We start from the raw sequence: 9927 nt of genomic DNA, 5'->3' as shown, positions 1-9927 counted from the left end.
CTGGAGCATGAAGCAAAAAGTTAGACAAATTAGAGCACCCTGTGCCTGTGAGTCCTCTTGCTGTTGTGCTAGACGGCATATGTCCAACCATACTAACTTAACTTGGAAAATAGCATTGAATTTGATGTACTGTTTATCAGATCCCAAATGAGACAAGGATGAGATTTGAAAAATGATGGATTGCGACAATCTTTTTAGTGACCGGGTCTAACTGATTTGTGGGTGAACTGTGCCTGGAGCAGATGATCAATTAAAGAAATCCGCAACGAGCCAATGTCACGTAACCGTCACGTAAAGTGAAAAAAAAAACGATGCAAACTTTGAATACAGAGCAGTCTTTTTCTCACAGGGATTGACTACATACATTTCCCTCATTATTTGAAACTTTGTCCACGTTTATTATTTACATTCGACATTGTAACATTAAAAATATGAGAAAAGGGAAAACATAATAGGTCCCCTTTCAATACATGGGCGTTGCTATTTGAACTAGCACTTCATCCTGTTTTCCCTGAAGCTTTATATATTTCATGAATTTCTGAGGAGAGTCGGAGCATAAAATGGAAGCATACATGTTCAGGGAGACAAACAAGTGACAGGCACAACTAAAATGTGTCAAAAAGTGCTTCCAGTGTGGACTGCCCTTTAACATTGGATCAACTCACTTATCTGGTTCAGGGAGACACAACTCTGTTGACTCTATTTTTAGTTATCTACAGTAATAACGACACTTTGCAGAACAAATATTTTGTATTCTCCTGTTATGGATGACTATGCACACCTTATTGTTTCTGGAAATACAGATATATTGTGACTTCTGATGTCTATTTAAGACAAAATTGCTTCCATATTTTCCATTTTGCATTGATGACACAAACAGCGTTAAGGGACTATTTGATATGGGAATCGCAAAAAAGATACACATCTCTATGGACTGTTTGGAGAAACGTTTTTAAATGACATTTTTTGTATCATCCCGTTATATATAACTATCCAACACCTCAGTGTAAAATATATATAAATACAGATATGTTGTATTATGCATATTCAAGTAAAGGTCAACTTTGCACCTATCTTTTAATTTCAGGAAGCAAAAACCACAGCAGCAAGTTTTACACTGCTTCAAAAACTTGCTGCCACTGCTCTCTTATAGCATTTCTTAAATCCCACCTTCACCCCAGCATCCACCTGTAGGCTCTGAGTCTAAGTTCCCCTGGGGGGAGTTTATTATCGTCACTCCCCAGTTGCTGCTGTGTCGAGGTTGGTGTTTGCTTGCGGGAAATGACAAGCTCAGAGTCTGACACCAAATATCAACTCTAAACATACTCTCTATTCACGTAATATATCCGTTCTATGAGAGTTGGCTGCTTGAAAAAAGTACCTTTATTTATTTATTTATTTATTTCTACCTCTTTAGCAATTTTAAAGGACAAACGAAATGGCTGAAGCACAACTGCTCAATATCCTGATTCACGCAGGCTGTTCTGGTGATATCCTGACCGCTGTTAAAATGCACTTGCTCTAATGTATTCACAGCAACTTTTGGTATAACCCTGAGCCACATTTTATTTTCCTTTTGAAAATATGTCTTTGCATACTATTATATTTCTCCCATCACTTGTGTCTTGAATACAGTCATGGGGTCAAACAGAAGTGCTGAATTGATTTTCGTCGCCACCGACACATTTGGTATTGCTTTGTGAGGATGAAGAGCCTAAAATAATGACAAACAAATAGACAGTGTGGATACTTGGGTATTATAGGCACCAATCCTCATTATCCCACTATAGTCTGCTCACTGAGCACATGTACGTACATGATTGGACTTGCCCTTCCATTTCACTTGCCACGCTGCAAATCGCTGCCACGTTGGCGGGTTCACTTCATTCGGGCACGGCATGCTATTAAGGGGTTATTTGTATAATTTACCACTTCTAATTCCAAGGCTCAGCCATATTGGCAGGAACATTCAAGACTAAATTGAGTGTGAAGATTGAGAGGAATTAATGTCTGCTGGACTGTGAGCTGAATGCGTGCCTTCAGTGGGCCCTCGGCCACCACACGGACAAGAGTCTGAGCAGGATTTGTACGTTAAAGGTTGACTTAGCAAAGTCAATAATTGAGCTACTCTGTGGGACTTTGTCCGCCCCAAAGCAATCAGCCATTCTTTTTTGTTGGATGAGAGGAGAGAGGCAAGCAATCTAATAGGACTATAAGGCTTGTAAGTGGAACAAAAACAAAAACTGAAAAGGAATTTATTTTTAAAAGGAACAGAAGTTTTAACAATGTTTCAAGCTTTTAACTTTTACTAGGTAATGCTATCTTTTATTTCTGTTTCCATATCAAATAGAATTTTGTAGGATGTATTTTCAAGTGTCAGCAAAGCACAACAGTCTGAAAATAAAATATAGGAGCAAAGTTGACTTCTGCTTGAATAGTAATAACAGAACAGAAACACCAAAGTAATACATAACAGGATTATAGAAAACATTTGTTTGACACATTTTTGCATTATATTGCACATTCTTTGCATATACCACTCTAATGCTGCTGTCTACCATCGTATTGTACTGTTAGGTCACTTTGTTTCAGGTTTAATGTTTGTGTTTACATATATTTTGCTTTTATTTACATATTTGCTTCCATTTTTAACCTATTGAACTATTCATTGTTCTGAGCACAGTGACAATAAAGATCTATCCCTCTATATTCTTATCTTATTAGATCCACAGGGTTGTGTCTCACTGAACCAGATTAATGAGTTATTCAATTTTAAAGGGCAAGCCACACTGGTAGCATTCTTTGATCCATTTTTGATGTCTGGCAGTTGTTTGTCTCACTGAACAGATATGCTTCCATTTCAAAATGTTTTCAGCAGAATTACATAGTAGACGTTCCACCTCTGCAGTAAAATGCATGAAATATATTTAGCTTTATAGACAACAGGCAGAGATGCTACTCCACACAGCAAAAGCCGTGCATTAAAGGAGTGAATGGACTGTTTAGACTGAGAAGGAGATGTGTCAGGACTTGTCTGGTTCAGCTCAGCAGGCGACAGTGATTGAAAAAAGAAAACCTTAAGATTTTTTACTGGTGGGGCATTAGAGACAAAAGGCGCTCAGTCAGTCACAGGCAGGCAGAGTGCAGCATTGAGAGAAAAAAGTCACTGCTGTACTGCTAGTCAGACACCGGGGTAAAGTTAGTTTGATAGGACTGTCTGCATTGAGTTCAAGTTAGTTTACATATACAGCAGGAGTCAGTAGCTCTGTGTTGTTGGCATGAATGACTGTGATCAGACACAGCATTAATTTTATGGAAATTAATTTAGTGAAGGTCGCGATTCAAAACACACCAATGTCCCGTTGTTTTGTAAGATGTGAACTCATTAACTGATGGCCCAAAGTTTCAATTTGACCTTTCCAATTTCACAGTCATATAGAGCTACAATGGTTGGGGAAAATTAAATAAATAAATTGAAATAAAAACAAAGTCATTCTCTTACTGTATATATGGTTTCATGATGTCTACTTGAAGATTATGTATCTCCATTGAATTGCTGATATTAGCAATGGGTAAGACAGCTTATCCAGCCACAGTTTACTTTCAAATAGTACATCACTAAGGTAATCTATGATGCTCCGGGTTCCAATGAAATTACCCAAAAAGCCTGCATCGTCACCAAAACTGCCAATAGCGTTCAAAGAGGATTACCTGAACTTTTTGATATCGCCTTCACTGCAACATCTCAGTCTTGATACAAAGCAAAACATGTTCTTCAAACAAATCAGCCAAGTGGTACACAAACTGTACAGCTTGCGACTGTTCAATTTACAGAAAATGAGAAGAAGTGTAACAGTGTTTAGAGCCCAAAAGAGTCACTTTGCTTCCTATAATGATATGTTTCTTACATCAGAGACATAATATATCTTTATAGTGTTTCCAGCATCTCTGCCTGCTTTCCCTGAAGCTTTTCATGAATATTTGAGGAGAGGCGAAGCATCTATAATATAAAATGCTGCAGGAAACTATGTTCTTAAAATGGAAGCATATCTGTTCAGCGATACAGACAAGTGACATCAAAAATGCAACAAAAAATGCTACCAGTGTGAATTACCTTTAAAAATAACATTGGGTTCAGTGAGACACATCTAATGTGTATCATCCTGTTATGCATAACCAGGGTTTACTCTTGCAATACACTGGCCTAAATCCACCCCCTGCTAGGACTAAGCATCAAGTTTTATTGTTTTTGAAATGTTTTTTTAAACTCCACAGTTGGGCGCCTTGGTCAGAAACATAGATATAATGGTTGGCATGCTCACTAGCGACATTTGTTGGTAAAAACGTGAATGCACAATAGGAAACCAGCAAGTCTGAGATTAGCGTTCTTTATTGTCATGCATAGAGTGATGTTCAATACTTCATGCTATCACAGGCTAATGTTACCTAGCAACCTTTGCTAGCTAGCTAAACAGTCAGTAAGACAGATACATCCATTGTGACATTTAGGGATAATGTGAAGGTGGAAAGATAAAATCCCCCAAAATAAAAACTTGTTTTTGGATAGCCAAATACTAGATGTAGTGGCGATGAGGACTTCCTAACATCTGCAGCTCCACCAAGTCAACGTTAGCCCAGCCCCGGTCGAAAAAAGTGCAGCCGGGGTGCAAGTTGTCCTCGGTTCAGCCAAGCAGCCGGGCCTAACAAACTTTTCTGGGGGTTACCCTAACTATGCATACATACATACAGATGTGTTGTTTGTTATGCCTACTCAAGCAGAAGTCAAGTTCCCTCCTATATTCTATTTTCAGGGAGCAAACACCACTGCAGCTTTTTGCAGCTGGTTCTCCTGCTGCTCTCTTGTAACATTTCTTGAACCCCACCTTCACCCCAGCATCCACCTGTAGGCTCTAAGTCTACGTTCCCCTGGGGGCAGTTTATTATCGTCACTCCACAGTTGCTGCTGTGCTGAGGTTGGTTTTTGCTGGTGGGGAATGACAAGCTCAGAGTCTGACACCAAGGATGAACTCTGAAAATACTCTATATTCACATAATAACTCTATTCTGTGAGAGTTGGCTGCCTGAAAAAAGTTATCAATCTAGATAAATACCATCTAGATAAATTATCTTTTATCATCTCTTTAGAAACTTTAAAGGACAATGACTGAAGCTACAACTGCTCAAAATCCTGATTCATGCCATTCCATTGAAACTATCCAAAAAGCCTGCATCATCACCCCACACTACCGTTCAAAGACGATTATCTGAACTTTTTGATATAGCCTTTACTACAACTTCCCAGACTTGATTTGAAGAAAAACATTTTCTTCAAATTAATCAGACAAGGTGTACAAAAACTGTACAGCTGGCAACTTATATAACTATAATATACAGAAAATGAGAAGAAGTGCAGCATGTGTTTAGAGACCAGAAGAGTCACTTTGCTTTGTATAATGATATGCGTCTTACATCAGAGAGATAATTTATCTACATTTTATAGTGTTTTTCTACCATAAAAGGAATCCTATAGCAAATAACAGGTAACTTGCATTCGTATACTATAGTTACAATAATGAATGAAAGTGACTGGTGCATATTGAGTGGGCTGAGACTCGTTCATTAGATTCCCAAGAGAAATTGAAGCGATAGATTGCAAACATTCCCATTACCTCAGCACAGAGCCAACTTTGTAAATAGAAAATCTTTACAGCTTCAAAGTGATGACACAGTGCTGTATCAATAAAAAAGTACACCCAATGTGCCTTAATGACAGAGCAGTGATAAGACCATTTATTTATGCATTCGCACTATCTCCAGTTCACCTCTAGTATTACCTTGTTTGCCTAAACAGTGTTGCTTATTGGTGCCCTTGAATTGATTGTATGAATTTGTTTATATGATGTGATAATCTTGAGAGAACAACATACATGTTAATGACGATTTAGCCATGTTGAAACTGTGGGCTGCATTTGTTTATTAACCCTGTTATAGTCTATTATTTACTTCCCACTGGTGGCTTCCTGACTATATTCCACACTTATTCTAGTTTTGCTTTAACTTTAACAACCCTTTTGCCCCTCTGAGACTAGTAGGTCCAATGTGATTTATGATTTAGTGGCAACTAGCAGTGAGGTTGCAGATTGTAACCAAATCAATACCCCTTCCCCCCACCATTTCCTTAACCTTGAAATAGAGCTTACAGTGGCATAAAAACGTGAAAGGCCCTCTCTAGAACCAGTGTTCGGTTTTTCCTGTTTTGGGTGGTAGAAACATGGTGGTCCAACATGGCGGACTCCGTGGAAGATGACCCCTCCATCTGTAAAAGGCTCATTCTAAGCTTACGAAAACTATTTTTTTAGATAATACACTGATGAAAACATTGTTGTGAATTTCATTTTTGTCATTGTAGAGGAAAAAATACATATTATTATCATTCAGTATATAATCCTTGTGTTAACTGTGATTCTTTGTGTTACACCACTCTGTAGAAGGCTGTTTCCGCTGCACTGCCAATTAACTTGCTGTCTGCATACAAGGACAAACCACATTTGCTTCATGTAATACATGACAGGCTTAAAGCTAGCCCGACCTACACATGTCTGATAAACTACATGATAACCACCTGCATACAACGACAGACACATTTATAGCCTGGCTTGAACATCTAAACTTTTTCCTTTCTCTTTTGGTCTGAGAAGGGAGTAGGGGCTCATTTGGGAATACCTCCCTTATTTGTCCCTGACATCTATCTCTTTATGGAACATCACAACTCTTTGTTCTTATGCATATAAAAACCCTGGTATTAATGCATTCTTCATCGACTCATCGGGAGACACTGACTGTTACTTGTTGATGTCGATCCTTCTGCGCAGAAGCTTTGAATAAATATACAAAGACAAATTTCTCTTTGTTTGGTTTTTCCTTTATTCGGTCAAACTTCCACCACAGTCATATTTTTCTAATATATCCCCCTAAATCTTACACACTGATTCTTGAACTAAATGCAGTGCAGGTTGAACATTGAGCTTTAAAAGCCAGACATCTCAGCTTCTGACAAAGTAACCGTTGAGTATGCACCACACTGAATATTATTATTTTTTTTTACATTTTACAGCTTCTATTGACGTTAATCTTTAAAAGCAGAATGAGTAGGTTTGTCGGGTCTGCAGTTTTCTAATAAATATAGACACTTCTGATCGATTTATATCTACTTAAGGCTTAGATAAACAACTTAGTTGTCTGGTTAAGGTTAGTCCTGCCCACTTACGGTTTAAGCCCCACCCATTCTGAGACAGATATGAGTACAGATAATTTAGTTGGTTCAACAGATAGATGCAGACACAGATAATTGTGTACTTGCTTGTTACAAACTGATTTTTTTGAATTTACAAATTCTCATAACAAAATGCAGACTTTTGTGATCTGCCAAATACTAAGGTTAAGGGTGTAATTTAGGTTTAGGCACAGAATCTACTTCATTAAGGAAATGATTGTGGTTTTGCTTAAAAACGTATTTAGGGAAGGCTGGAGTAAAGGACTTAACTACGACCTCTGCTCATTGTGTCAATCGTGTTTACACACCACCTCTGAAAGTTTCGTCCGTCGTTAAAGTTTTCGGAACAGGTTTTATTTTCCGCGTTGTTTTGCACCAGTCAAAAGAAATGGAAGATGAAGACAGCACACAGATAGGAGGGAGAGCGACTGTGGAGACAGAGAGGGAGGACAGCTCAGCCTCTTGTAGCTGCGGTGCCAAATGCAAGACGCTGGCAGAGAGTGGCGACAGCCTGCAGAGGAAGGGTGGAAATGAGAGAGAAGGAGTGAGAGAGAAAGAGCAACAGCAGCGAGCAGACGACTCATTCATCGTCAGGTGAAACTCTCCTTGTTCTTGTCTGTGCTACTTTCGACCCAATATTGCTTTTTTCTTTTGATACTTTCAAGTGAGAGTAGTAACTGGATGATGACTCTGTCTTGTATTGTGAATTTCGCAAAAAATAAAATAATGAAATGCATCAGACTCAGTGTGCAAAGTTTCTACGCATAACAATTTTAATTGAATGGTGGATAAAAAAAAACGTGGTGTGCATAGGCCTTAAGATTGCGAACAGTATTCACTGCAGGTGGGAAGCGATAAAAGAAACAGTGGCCTCGTGTTCAGCTTGCACGTTTTGATTCATCATGGATAATCAATTCATCATTTGGTCTATAAAAATGTCCCTCCCAGCAAGCTTCAAACTAATTTCACATTTTGGACACAATAAATCTCTGCTGTTGGGTCATTGAGGCAGAGTACCTGGATACATTAGGAACTAGGCTTTCCACCGTGTTGGATCCATCCAGGTCCATTAAGCAAAGAGCTCAGCTACACTGCTCTGGGGGCGGATACAAAAAAGATATTTCAAAGTAGCGAGCGAGTTGTGCACGTGACTAAACTACACATTCTGACGTAAGAGGTTTTGTGGCAACAATGTTGTACTTCTTCTGCGTTTATTCTTGTGTCGTATGGGTTCTTGTCAGGTAAATGCATAGGTTGTTGAGGCATTGGTACGAACAGCAATTGTTGTTTCATGTGAGGGCAGTCTCTTTTTAGAGGGATAAAATAAAAAAACATGCATTATGATGCAGTCAGATATACATTTATACAACCCCCCTCCCCATGATTGTAGTGATTACATAAAGATATGCTGCAGAGAAGATGGCTTTCCACCTGCCAGATTGATATGAATCACACAACATGCCCAAACTTCTGGCAAGACACAACACAACAGATTTTTTTACTTTCTTCCTGCTATTTGGTAACAAAAATATTCTGCATAATCTGAATGTATCTTTATGTTGGAAAAGCAAATAAATGGTGTCAGTCAGATAAGCAGTTTCTTGAGAAGTAAAGGTGCTGTTATTTAAGCTTAGTGTAATCAACCTTAAATAAAGCTATCTAGCATTTTTCTATTTTCATGGCATGCAAATAGTATACACATTTTTCTTCATGTTTTCTGTCTTGTGATCTTTTCTGCTCAGTTTTTTTTTAAAAAACACATTCCCCATGAGGCAATTATATTTCTATTTTAAACTGAACTACGCATCCTGTTGATTCCAACTACTTTTTGAACTTTGTTTGAAATATGTCTATAAAGAGTGATTCCAAACCTGAGCTGCTATTTTTATTAGCTGCATCATTACATAACCATTTTAAATAGGATATGTGTGTGTGTGTGTGTGTGTGTGTGTGTGTGTGTGTGTGTGTGTGTGTGTGTGTGTGTGTGCGTTAAGCATCGCCTTACACATCTTCCTGTCAGCCATCATGGTGCTTTATACATAATGTGACAGTGTGAATTGTCTTGCCTTCACATAAAACCCACTTTTTACCCTACAGAGTGTTACAAGTCTTTGTATATACATGACAGGAGTCTTTTCATCAGAGATTGTGTGTTTCTGTAGAATTGTGTTTTAAAGAGGTTAGAATAATACGTACAAAGAACATCTATCGATAGTGTGATTGTACAAGTGCTGTAAACAAACTGTAATGCCATTCAAATAGCACTCTCCCTGGCTTGCCAGGTTTTTCTCTGAAGAGGAAACATTTGTGATGACGGACAATAGCCGCTGCTTTGTTTTTTTTCTTTCCTTTTGCTCTTTCTCTCTTCCTTGTTCTGCCTCAGTGACAAATAACCCTTTCTACTTTCCACATTTCAAATAGGAAATGTAAATGTGACCATTTGCCAGTATGCAATACACACAGAACAAAGCCTTTGTGTCTTTTCAGTCACAGTGAGCCCAGACGTATAGGCATCCTTTTGCCTCTGCGCTCTCATGTGCTTCCCTTTAATTATCAAGTCGAAGGTTGAGTGAATTGAGATTTTGAAATAGACTTCCTGGGCTTTTGGCATGATTGGGTTTTTATAATGTCTGGGAATGCTTAGAAGAGTAGAG

This window comes from Dicentrarchus labrax, unplaced genomic scaffold (genome assembly GCF_905237075.1).
Source record: "Dicentrarchus labrax unplaced genomic scaffold, dlabrax2021, whole genome shotgun sequence".
Classification (NCBI taxonomy): Eukaryota; Metazoa; Chordata; class Actinopteri; family Moronidae; genus Dicentrarchus; species Dicentrarchus labrax.
This window is presented reverse-complemented; position numbering follows the sequence as displayed.